This window comes from Cricetulus griseus, chromosome 8 (genome assembly GCF_003668045.3).
Source record: "Cricetulus griseus strain 17A/GY chromosome 8, alternate assembly CriGri-PICRH-1.0, whole genome shotgun sequence".
NCBI lineage: Eukaryota > Metazoa > Chordata > Mammalia > Rodentia > Cricetidae > Cricetulus > Cricetulus griseus.
The window spans coordinates 77,672,930-77,685,075 of record NC_048601.1 but is presented as its reverse complement, the minus strand read 5'-3'; the positions used below and the strand labels follow the sequence as shown (position 1 = coordinate 77,685,075).

The following is a 12,146-nucleotide window of genomic DNA, read 5'->3' as shown; positions in this document are numbered from 1 at the left end:
TATAAAAATTTAGGGGCAGTGCTGGAAAGATGACTCAGTAGTCAAAAGCACTTGGCGCTCTTATAGAGGACCTGACAATATCAGTTGCCAGCACTCACATGGTAGCTCACAACCACTTGTAACCCCAGTTACAGAAGATCTGACACCATTTAATGACTTCTCTGGGAATTAGGCACATATGTAGTACACAGACATACATACACAGGAATACTGATACACAAATTAAAAATTCAAAATATTAAAAATAATTGGGGGGTTTGGAGGGTAAAGGTGTTTTCTTCTAAGACTGACAACCTGATTATGAACCCTGGAACTCACATTGTGGCAGGAAAGAAACAACTCATGCAAATTGTCCACTAATCTCCACTGTACACACACACACACACACACACACACACACACACACACACACACACACACACACACATACACACAGGCATACACTTCAGAAAATGGGGGTCAGTGAAAACATAAGTTTTTTGTGTGTCTATCTAGTAGGTGATGCTTGTTACAATTATGAGCTTTGCTTTTTATGTAGAGGTGCTTGGCAGAATGTCTTTTCCTTTTGATATCCAAAACCCTTCTTGGTGGGTGGTGGTGACTCACACCTTTTATTCAAGCACTCAGGAGGCAGAGGCAGGTGGATTTCTGAGTTAGAGGGCAGTCTGGTCTACAGAACAAGGTTCAGGATAGCCATGGTTACATAGAGAATCCCAGTCTTGGGGAAAAAAAAAAAAAAAAAAAACACAAGCAAAAACGCAAACTAACAAACAAATGAACAGAAAGAACCCCTTTTAAGGAATCTCTCTATTTTGGTAGAACTGACACAAGTCTCATTCAATTTTGACTGACAAATGTCCTTGGGTATCTATGAATTGTTTTCTCAGAAGACATCACTGATTAACCTTCACGTGATTTGACGTTGATTCACTTGCAATGTTGGGAAGTACTTACTCTGATTATTGGTCTGACGTGATCTCACACTGTAAGGCAGTGATTGACAGCTGAAAGAGTCAAAACTCTTTAAGCCAATGTGGGCAACAAAGAGGTTTAGAAGACAATGGATGCTCTTCAGCAGTGTTTCTCTGGAGTCCATTGTTAAGCGGAATTCTCTTTGTCCTATAGATGATGGCAAGCACTGTGCTACTGCTCTCCAGATGGAAAAAAAAAAAATCTTACTGTGGCCTTGCTATCCAGTTTTCTCTTGGAAAATTAATTGTGTTCCATACCTTAATTTTCTCCTTGATGTTTTAGAATTTAAATGAGAGACTATACAATGTACTTAGGTTTTTTTTTTTTTGTTTGTTTGTTTTTTGTTTTTTCAGTGACCTCTCAACTTTTATTGCTTCCTTAGTCCCCAGGGTAGCCTCCTTCTCAGCCTCAGTGTCTCAGAACTCTGGTGTCATTGGTCTCGGACACCATTTTGCCATCCACAACCTTGCGGGTGGTTGTCCTCTGGACAGTTTGCATGGAGTTACTGGAGTCCAGGGCATCGCTGAGACTGAAGTCTTTCCCATCTTCCAGCAAGTGGCGGTATGTGAGAATCTCAGCCTCAAGCTTAACCTTGATGTTCAGCAGGGCTTCATATTCCTGGGTCTGGCGTTGCCCCTCTGCCTGGGTTTGTGCCAGCTCTGACTCCAAGTGCAGAAGGACCCCTTGGGCTGCTCCATGTTTGCACTGTATCCGGCCTCCACATCCCTAAGGCTGTTCTCCAAGCTGATTTTCTGATTTTTCATGGCATCCAGGTCGATCTCCAAGGCTTGGAAGGTGCGCATCAGGTCTTTGAGTGTGATCTCGGTATCTCTGATTTCAGCAGACTGCTGGGACCAGTACTTGTCCAGTTCCTCACAGTTCTTCTGAGCCAGCTCCTCATACTGGGCCCGGATTTGGGGGCATCCACTTCCACGGTCAGTCCAAAGCTGGCAATCTGGGCTTCCAGTCCTTTGACGTCCTCCTCGTGATTCTTCTTCATGAATAGCAGTTCCTCCATGAGGGCTTCAATTTGTGTCTCGAGCTGCAGCTTGTGATGTTGGTGTCATCTACCACCTTTTGGAGTCCATGGATGTTGCTTTCCACAGACTGTCGCATAGCCAGTTCTGTCTCATACTTGACCCTGAACTCATCGGCAGCAAGTTGAGCATTGTGGATCTGCAACACGATGCTGGCATTGTCCACGGAATTTGCAAAGATCTGAGCCCTCAGGTCCTCGATGGTCTTGAAATAGTGGCCCAAGTCTCTGACACCCTGGGACCCCTTCTTCTCTAGATGTTCCCGGATTTTGCTCTCCAATCTCCTGTTTTCAGTCTCCAGGCCTTCACCCTGTCCAGGTAGCTGGCCAGGCAGTTGTTCAGGTCCTGCATGGTCTCCTTCTCGATCTGGATGCCATCCATTCAGATGGGCCAGCAGACCCCACGGAGCCACCCTAGAAGTTTGTAGAGCAGGACACAGAGATCTGGGAACCCGAGCCCCAGAACCTGCATAGATGCTGTCCGCACTGGCAGGCCGGACCCTCTGGCTGGGCGTCCGCACAGAGCCCAGGGACCAGTAGTTGGTGGAAAAGGTGGTGAAGCTCATGTTTTCTGGATATGAGAGTGAAGCGAGAGACTGGGACAGGAGTTCAGACGATCATCCAAAGTACTTAGTTTTTCATTAAGAATGGCAAATAAAAACTTATAGGCACATAAACTTGGATCATGTAGACTGTTAAGATTTTAGTTGTGAGACAGAGTAGTGTGGAAACCAATTTGCCAGACAGCTAAATGCAAATTATATTCACCAGGAAATGAAACCAGATCACCTGCTTACATCATCTGCCTAAAACTTAAGGTTCTTGTTTGCAAGTCTCCTATAAGTGTTGAAACAATGTTTATATTTTAGATGAAGCACTTTATATAGTTGCTTGTTTATTTTAGCCTTGCATTTTTTTTTCTTTTAGGTGAGAATGTTTAGATTCTAGCTAGCAAGGGCTAAACCAGTAAACTTGAGAAACCCTGAATAGAAAAACTATCTTCATACAAGTACAAAATCAGCAGAAGTGGTAAATGAACAGATGGCCAAGTTGTTTCATGTTAGCTCTGTTATTACTGTTGAGACTCCAGAATCAGGCCTCTGGTTGTGTTTCTTCTGTCTCCCTTACACCCCAGGCATATTGGTTTCATTCGTGAAATGCTGCTTAGAAACTTCAATAAACAAAATGTGTTAAAAGCACTGATTTATTATTTATCATGATTTATTGGATTGGTTGTTGCTTCTTTTGCTGGGCTAACCAAAGATTTCTCATGCCATTACCTTGGCTGTCAAGCTGCCTGGAAGGTCCAGAGAGGCTCATTTCCATGCCCATGGTTGGTGCCAGCTGGCAGTTGGCATGCTTTGGCTCTTGTTTGTAGTGAGCAGAACAGGCTTTCTGATGTGGTAATCTCGTGGCAGGATTTTAAGAGAGGAAAATAGATAATTCCATTCAAGACTAAACCAAAGTCTTGAAATTGGCAAGTCATAAAATTAGTTTGTATTTAAGAGTAGGCAAGTTTAAACCCATCTCCCTGCATGGGAAAGACAGTATCCTACTTGCAGAAGCCTATGTACTTGAGAATGAAGGTGTTTTATTAACATTTCATTACCACAAACTCACATGTATGTGTTATGTGTGCGCACATGTATGCATGAGTGGATGCACCAATATGAATACGGAGACCAGAGGAAGACAGGGATCGAGAATGGGCCAGAAAGGCCCAATAATCCTCTCTCCACTCCCTAGAATTTTGGGGTTGCTGGCGCTCACAACCATGCCCTGCTTTTCTCCTGAGTCCTAGGGATTTGAACTCAGTTATTCATTTTTGTTCAACAAGTGCTCTTATTTACCAAACCACCTTCCCCTTTTAGAAGTTTTACTTCCCAAATATGTCCCGTGTACACTTCTTCTCCCACCTTCTCTATTTGGTGTGTCCAAGGAGGTGTGATCCGCCTATCACAGTAGCTTTCAGTAGTCTATGCCAGGTCTAGTTTTTCTATGCTTATCTCTCCATGCAGAAATACACACATACACACACTCAAATGAGCACACACATGCATGTGCACACATGCTTGCAGGTACTCATACTCATGCACTCACACACACGCACGCACACATCCATGCATGCATACACACAGTATGTGCACACATGCACCCCACACACGTGCATGCACACACACGAAGTGATTCTTCTAGATGCATATCAGATCATGGACTTTCCCTGTGCAAAGCTTTCCAGTGGTGTTTCATTCTTATTAGAAGAAGATTCGAAGTCTGTGTTAAAGCCAGGAGTCTGCACAGCTCTTCTGTTCTCCTTATCTCTGGCTCTGTTTGATCATTCTCTCTGATCACTTTGCTCCCGCAAATTCAGCTGAAGCTCAGTGAAAAGACACTCTGGCCTACTCTGTTTTCTTGAAGCTTTGAACATATCGCAGTCTGTTTTAACTTTGGGCCATCCCTTTGAACTTGGAGCACTCGGCATCCCATCAGCCCATTCTGTTCCTCATTCGCATCTCATCCATATCATGAGCTGACAGACAGCTTTAGACTCTTTAAAAATATTTACTTTTCTTTTGATACCATGTCTTAATTTGTCAGATCTCCTTTTACCACCTCACCTGAGCATGCACTAATATACATTATTTTTCCCCTTTTTACTAAGACTTTTTATGTTCTATAAGATCAGATTTTTTTTTAAAGATCTTTTGGGCCCTTTACATCCCAAGCATCTTGAACTATGCCTGGTGTATGCTAAGACTTCAGTGAATGAATGAATGAGTGAATGAATGAACCTGTCTTAGGCAATTCTATGTATTATAGAACCCAAGCCATCATTTCTCTGCTATCATTGGACAAGCCAGTTTACTGTACATAGGATGGCACTGGGGTCCAATCCTGCTCATTTCTTTTGAAGCATCCTGGGAACCAGGCAACTTCTTCATAACTTGTGATTTATCCTAGCAGGATTATGCTTGAAGTCCTCATTTCTCTATTTCAAGGGACTGATGTAAGAGAAAATAAAGTCACTTTCTAGCCCTAGACAAAATTCACTGTAAACCAGACACTACGTAACTACTTTCTGTCTGCTTTAGTCATGATGACTTGAAAACGTGTGCTGGTGGCTGATAGATTGTCTGGAGGATCATGGGTTACTATGACTATGACACTTTTGAATAAAATAAAAGGTACAAGTAGTCTGTGCTTTTATGATAGCAGTCCTAACATCTCCCTGGGATTTGTCTAAACGATTGACAAATGTTTTAATAATTCCTTTGCCATAAAACTAGGGAAATGACTTCTTTTTAGACAGCATTTGGAATTTGTTTAATTAAAAATTATTTTTAACATGCATAGAGATTTTTTGCCTTCATATATGTCTATGCACTACATGTGTCCCTGGTGCCTGAAAAAGCCAGAAGATGGCATCAGATCCCTTGGAAATGAAGTTACAGGTAGTTGTGGGCTTCCATGTGGGTGTAAAACCAGGGTCTTCTGAAAGAGCTGCCAGTTCTCTTAATTTTGGATCCATCTCTCCAGCGCCATACATTTCTTTGATCCTGAGAAGGCTCAATTTTCCTCTAAAGATGGCACACTCTTCCTGCTCCTTCCTGAGATAAGACTGCCAGATACCATACAACCTACAACACCAGGGGTCTATGCAACAGTACTGTGCAAAGTGAGGGATGAGTTTGATACCAGTAGCCCTCTAGGTATTGTTTCTACTCTTGTTTTGACAGAAGATGATTACGTTAGGAAGTTTTTTGTTTACTGTGGAAGACTTAAACATTAATATCAGCACAGAAAGTTTAATTTTAATAGGTAAGCATACAGGGAAAGTTAACAATAAGGATGGGAATAAATATGAGGGAACAGAGAGAGAGAGAGAGAAAACAGAGTTAAAACAATAGTAGTCCTAGACTTTGTTTTTCTGTCTTACATCAATGGCCTTTTGATATGAGACAAAAACTCTGAATTTTATTTAAACATGTTTGAATTTGGAGAAGGAGGTCCTAATCCAACTCTAAAGCCAGCTTTGATTTTTACGTGAATTGGGACTATGACTGTACTGGGAAGTAAGAAGATACGAATTTAGTATAAGGATTTTAACACGAGTACATCAGATTTTTGTTTGTTTGTTTGATGGTCCTTTTTAGATAGCTATCCTCTCTTTTTAAGGCATCTATCTACATGTTTGTTGTCTTTTGGCTTCTGAATACTATCTCACTGTGACTCAAGTCTGTGGGCTTCAGAGGCAGATTTCAGATATAATCCACAGCTTAGCTCTTCTTTTAATGACCCCTTCATGGGGAATCCAAGTGTTCTGGAAGTTGTAGAGTATTAAAAACAAACAAACAAATGAACGAACAAACAAAGGCTGGAGAGATGGCTCCCTGGGTAAAAGTATTTGCCATGCAAGCTTCATGTCCCGAGTTCCATATGCAGAACCTAGGTGAAAAAGCTACATGCAGTAGCTTGAATTTGTGATCTCAACTCTTCTACAGTGATATGGGAGGCAGAGAGAAGACAATTGCCTAGAAGTTCACAAGCCGACTACTGTGAACAAATAGTATGGCAAAAAAACAAGAGAGATTCTGCTTCAAAGAAGTGAGAGGAGGGGAACACACTACTGAAGGTGTCCACTGACCACTGCAAACATTGTGGTGTGCACATGACCTCCACTCCCACTGCACATTACACATGTATATACATGATAATAATAACCATATCAGTAAAACCTGTTAAAATAGGACAAAGAGCAAAATAGCGATACAGTAATCTTCCATTGGGCTTCTGGGAGCAAGTGTTAATGTGGGAAATTAACAATATGGAGCCAGGTAAAAATACAAGGGAATTTAATAGGGAAAAGCTTTACTTACAGAGCGACCTAACCAGCTGGTGGGCAGCAGTCTGTACAGCAAGCCAAAAGTGAAAGCGAAAGCATCCCACCACATAAGTGTCCCTCATTCTACATCTCCCTGACCACACCCTTGTGTGAGTGAGTATGCATACCAGAAAAGGCAACCATGGGAGCATAACAATTAAGAGGGGGTGTACACCTTGAAAGAAAGAGTCACACATCTTCAACACAATCCAGAAGGCAGTGGCCTTCCGTATGAGGTATTGTTAGAATTCCTTTGTCTACAATTTCTCTTAGTATGTCCCATTCAGTTATTTTCTTCTTATTTAAACAGATTGTTTGTAGGATGACTGTATAATTTATTTTTTGTAACCTATAATAGTATAGAGAGTGAACTGTGATCTTAGTAATTACACTAAGAATGAGTGTGACCTGTGATTGTTCTGAGAAGATGGGCACGTGACCATCTTAGTTCTACTGTGATGTGATAATGCATGAAGACTGAAGCCCAGTTTAAGCTGAATCAGTCACTGAGTATTTGCAAGTTGTGTTGTTAGTACTCACTTTCCTCCATGCTGCTTTCCTGCATCACATGTAGACTCTCATGTAATATAGTTAACTAAAACCATACTTTTCACTGTTATCTCCCAAATTCTTCTTTGGACAAACACTCTGAATCATGATGGATAGGGGATGTTGTAATTATCCTGCTCGTGGTTCCTGGACTCTCTCCCTTCAGTGTGGCCAAGATAATCTCCATTTGACAGAATTTATCTCTCTGTGCCTGTGTGAGACAAACTAAAAGTACTCTACATCACTGGCTTCTAAGACTCAATGCATCGATTTACCATTATGTCCCTGTGGAATGGTTCTGTGGTGTGGTGTTTCCAAATTAAGAGGATTTAGATTTAATACTTATTTCTGTGGTTGGTCAACTGTAGATTGTGTCTTTTTATTGTGTCTCTCTCCCATCCTGTTGTCATGTTGTCTCCACCTTTCAAATTCATGTGAATTTTTGATTTAGAGTCTGATTCTAGGATTAATCAGGGAAAGGTAATGAGACACAATATTTTGTAAACTGTCCTGTATAGATAATAGATGAGTTTCAGTTATTTCAAGTAGGCTCAGTGGAGGTAAAAGAAAGGTAGATGCTTAAAATTTTTCAGTGCTTTCACAATGATAGTGAAATCAAGGCCTTAGGTTTCTTGTTCAATAACTAAATAAATACAAGCATATCATGTCTTGAATAGCACTTCTGCACATTATGGATCTTTCTGTAAGGCAGTGTTCATATCATGATGCATCCGCCAAGAATCAGGATGAGAAACAGTGAGAATGAGTAATGATATTACTGAGTGCTTTCTCTTCCCTTTCTCACTCAGTAAAAGTTCTAACTGTGATAATCACTTGAAAGCAATGTCCCATGGAGTTATAATCACAGTTTATTCTTTATGTGCAAACAGCAGCAAAAAATTAATATATAGAAAAGCAAAGTACTGCTGCATATACAATGCTTTCACTAATACCATGCTTCTAGTTTCCTTTGGTATGTGTTATCTTTTTCAAATACTCATTATCCACCAAAAGCCTATGAAACTGCCTTATTAATTAATTGATTAATTAATTAGTTTATTGACAGAGTTTCACTCTATAGTCCTGACTGGCCTGAACTAGCTATATACCCCAGGATGGCCTCAAACTCACAGATATGCCTGCCTCTGCCTCCAAAGTACTAGAATTAAAGGCATGCACCACAATACCCAGCTAGCTATTTTTTCCCTATTGTAAGCCCAACAATATTAACAAGGATATGAACCAACTTCTCTTGGATGAAGTGATGGTTAGTTTTGAGTGTCAACTTCACATAATCTAGAATCATGTAGGAGAAAGATCTTTGAGAAAGTCTGTAAGAGATTATATTAATTATGGTAACTGATGTAGGACAATGCATCCAATATAAGTTTAGGGTCTTGGACTGCATAAGAGTTGAGCTGAACACTAGCATTCATGAATAAATTCATTCCTTTCTGCTTCTTGAGTGTGCATACAATGTGACCAATTGTCTGTAGCTTCTTCCACCATGACTTCCACATAATAATTGGCTGTCACCAAAAATTATGAACTGAAATTGCTTTTGTCAGGGTATTTCATAATAGCAACAGAAATGAAGAGTACAACAGATGACTTAACTTATCTGAGATTCTGGGAATTTTTTGCTTTTCTCACTTCCAAAAGACTTGACTAACCTATTTCGTGTTCCAACTTCAGACTTGGTTATTACCTCTCAATGGCATATCTGCTGAAGTTAATAGAAGGTGCTATAGTATTTGTCCTGTTCAGAGAAAAACAAACTTTAGTGTTTATTACCTATTCTTCCCTACAGTATTTCTTTAGCACTTGTTTTTTGGAGGCTTCTCTGTGTAATAGAAGGATCAAAAATAATCTTAGCTCATGTCAGCAAATAGTAAGAGTTTAGTTGGAGAACTGAACATACAAATAGGCAATTATTAAAGATTTATTTTCTGGACTTCAGGTAATATGCATTGTGTGTGCAAAGAAAAGAAAGTATTCTTTAGATGGCACATCTGTACTTCATCTTAGATTTGTTCTTCCTGGAGCTGCATCTGGATAACTGTGCATGTACCTTGGAGATCGCCTTTTTTCTTTTCCTAATTCTTACACCCTTTTTCTGTGTTGCAAATCTTCCTTACTTTGCCCAGACAATTTAACACTGGAAAATAGTGCTCCTACTTCTCTTTCATGGTTGTACATAGAGGAACTGAAATTTTAGTCTATGAAGAATCTTACATGTGGAGGTCTGTGTGGTATTGTTATTCATAGTAGGTAAACAATGGAATCAAGTAATAAAGGCATAAACAAAAATGGTATGTAGAAAAATAGAGACTGAGTTGAAACATGAAGATTAACATATGGAAAGGACACTCTGCTTAGGAATCCTGGAAGCTCCTTCTTACCTATGCTTCATCTAAGGAACGGATCATGAACAAAAAGCCCTTGAACTAGAAATGGGAGCTGGAAGGACTATGCCAGTCTATACATTATGTAGCAGGATGCTTTGGAGGCTCTGTTCTCAGTTCACTGGGCCATTTTCATTCTTGGTACTGCTTTTCTTCTCTTACTAAGTTGTGTGCCTTTCTATTTCTATTTTTAGATAGTTGTGAGCCACCATATGGTTGCTAGGAATTGAACTCAGGACCTCTGGAAGAACAGCCAGTGCTCTTTAATCTCTGAGCCATCTCTCCAGTCCCTATTTCTATTTTTAATCATGTGTCCTGGTGCAATCATTTTCCCTGGGATACAAGAGCCTGAGACTAGATACCTTCTGAACTCAGATTCATAGGCCAGCACTACTAAATACATTTCCATTGATACCCTGAGCTTTCTCACTGTTTTCTCTGACTTCGATGGCTGACTTTAAAGCTGTGGCTTTTTCTGTCTTCCCAATTGCCTAGACTTGTTTTTCTCTCAAATTGACATCAAGATTTCTCCTGAATCCATTTTATTCAAATTATTTTACTAATGATACCAAGAATTATGAAAAGGAGCCCATGTTTCCTGAGTAACAATATAATTACAGTATAATGTAATATCAAAGAGATACACAATATGGATGAACATTATACTAAGTGAAAGAAGGAAATCACACAGAGTATATACTATATTGTTCCATTTTCATGAAATATTCCAAGTACACAAATCTGTAGGGACAGGAAGAAGATTAGTGGTTGCAGGGGTGGAGGGAAGGGGGAAAGTGGAAGTCACTGCTAATGGGCATGAGAGAGCTCTGTAGAGTGATGGAAATGCTTAGAATGACGATGCCGTCCAAACATGAATAAACTAAAAACTAAGGATCACAAACTTTTAAAGGCTAAATTTTATGGTATAAATTTCATGATGTTTTTAAAACATAAATGTTAGGTAGCTAGGTAGATATTAGTGGTTTGGGGGATTCTTGGAAAAGTTTCCTCCATGTAGTTAGTCTACAGCCTGTTTTTAAAATGATATTGAAAAAATAGGACCTTGATTGCTGGTCAGAAGAATAGGAACTGAACAATATCTTTTGCTTTGGAAAGAGATATGACATTCTGAACTGTCCAAAAGGATGGCAATGAATAACTATGGAAGCCCGGATTAAGGAGGCCTGGATTTTAAAAGATTACTACATAATAGGGGGTTTTCAGATAAAGAACAAGGACATACCTTTGCCACCACCTGAATGGACAAATCTAAACAGCTTTCAATCAACTAGGCAAAAGGAAGTTCCCCAAGAAAAGCCACTTGTTCTAGAAACTTCAGAAAGTAGAATAAATTTAACTGACAGTATAGGTCAGAACAGTGATCAATTTGGCTACTGTCTGCTTCCCTTTCTTGAGAGTGTCTTTTTCTCACTCAGTTCTGTAATAAACTCTCTTTTTAGGCTTTGCTACACTCTTTGTACTGAATCTCAATTCTTTTGATGACAGTCATAAGGACCTGGGAATCAGGGTCCTTCAGTCCAAGTGACATCCATATAATTGTTGTCTTACAATATGGATTTGAGAGTTTAATACAGGGAACATCATGCCAATTATACTTCATGCTGTTTCTCTTCTCCAACCAAACATCTGTGTAATTATGCTCCACAAGAGCAGGACTCTGCAGAACTCTATTGAGGAGTCCCTTTAAAAATGTCACAGCATTGTTTGTAAATGCTCTAGTGAATTGGATGAAATATGAGAAAAGGAAAAAAAAACACTTTAGCTCCACTATAAAACCACTCCATTTACATAATTTAAAATGAAGTTTGTTTAATTAATTTTTTGATTGTATGTTCTGGATATTAATCTTCTATTAAATGTGTAGCTAACAAAAATTTTCCCCTTCTCTCTGTTCTTCCTTTTCACTTGATTGATTGTTTGCTGTATTCCATTTTTTAATTGGTCTCAATTCCTGGACCATTAGAGTACTTATATGAAAGTTCATTCCTTGGCCTTTATCTTGTAGGATGCTGTCTGTGTTTTCTTTAAGAAGATTCAGTGTTTCAGGTTTCACATTGAAGTCTTTGCTCTATATGGAGTTGAGTTTTGTGCAGGGTGATAGATATTGGTCTAATTTCATTCTTCTAAATGTGGACATCCAGTTTCCCCACCACCATTTGTTGCAGATACTGTCTCTCTACCAGTGCAACTTTATCTAATATGAGATGGTTGCAATTATGAACACTCATATTTGGATCTCCTCTTTGATTTAATTTAATCTATATGTCCCTGTTTATGCCAG

At 39.6% G+C, this 12,146-nt stretch overlaps 1 pseudogene; it reads right to left on the bottom strand.

The window, feature by feature from the left end:
• Window positions 1-1,380: 1,380 nt before the first annotated feature.
• LOC100768607 lies at window positions 1,381-2,574 on the bottom strand (annotated as a pseudogene).
• Window positions 2,575-12,146: the final 9,572 nt, after the last annotated feature.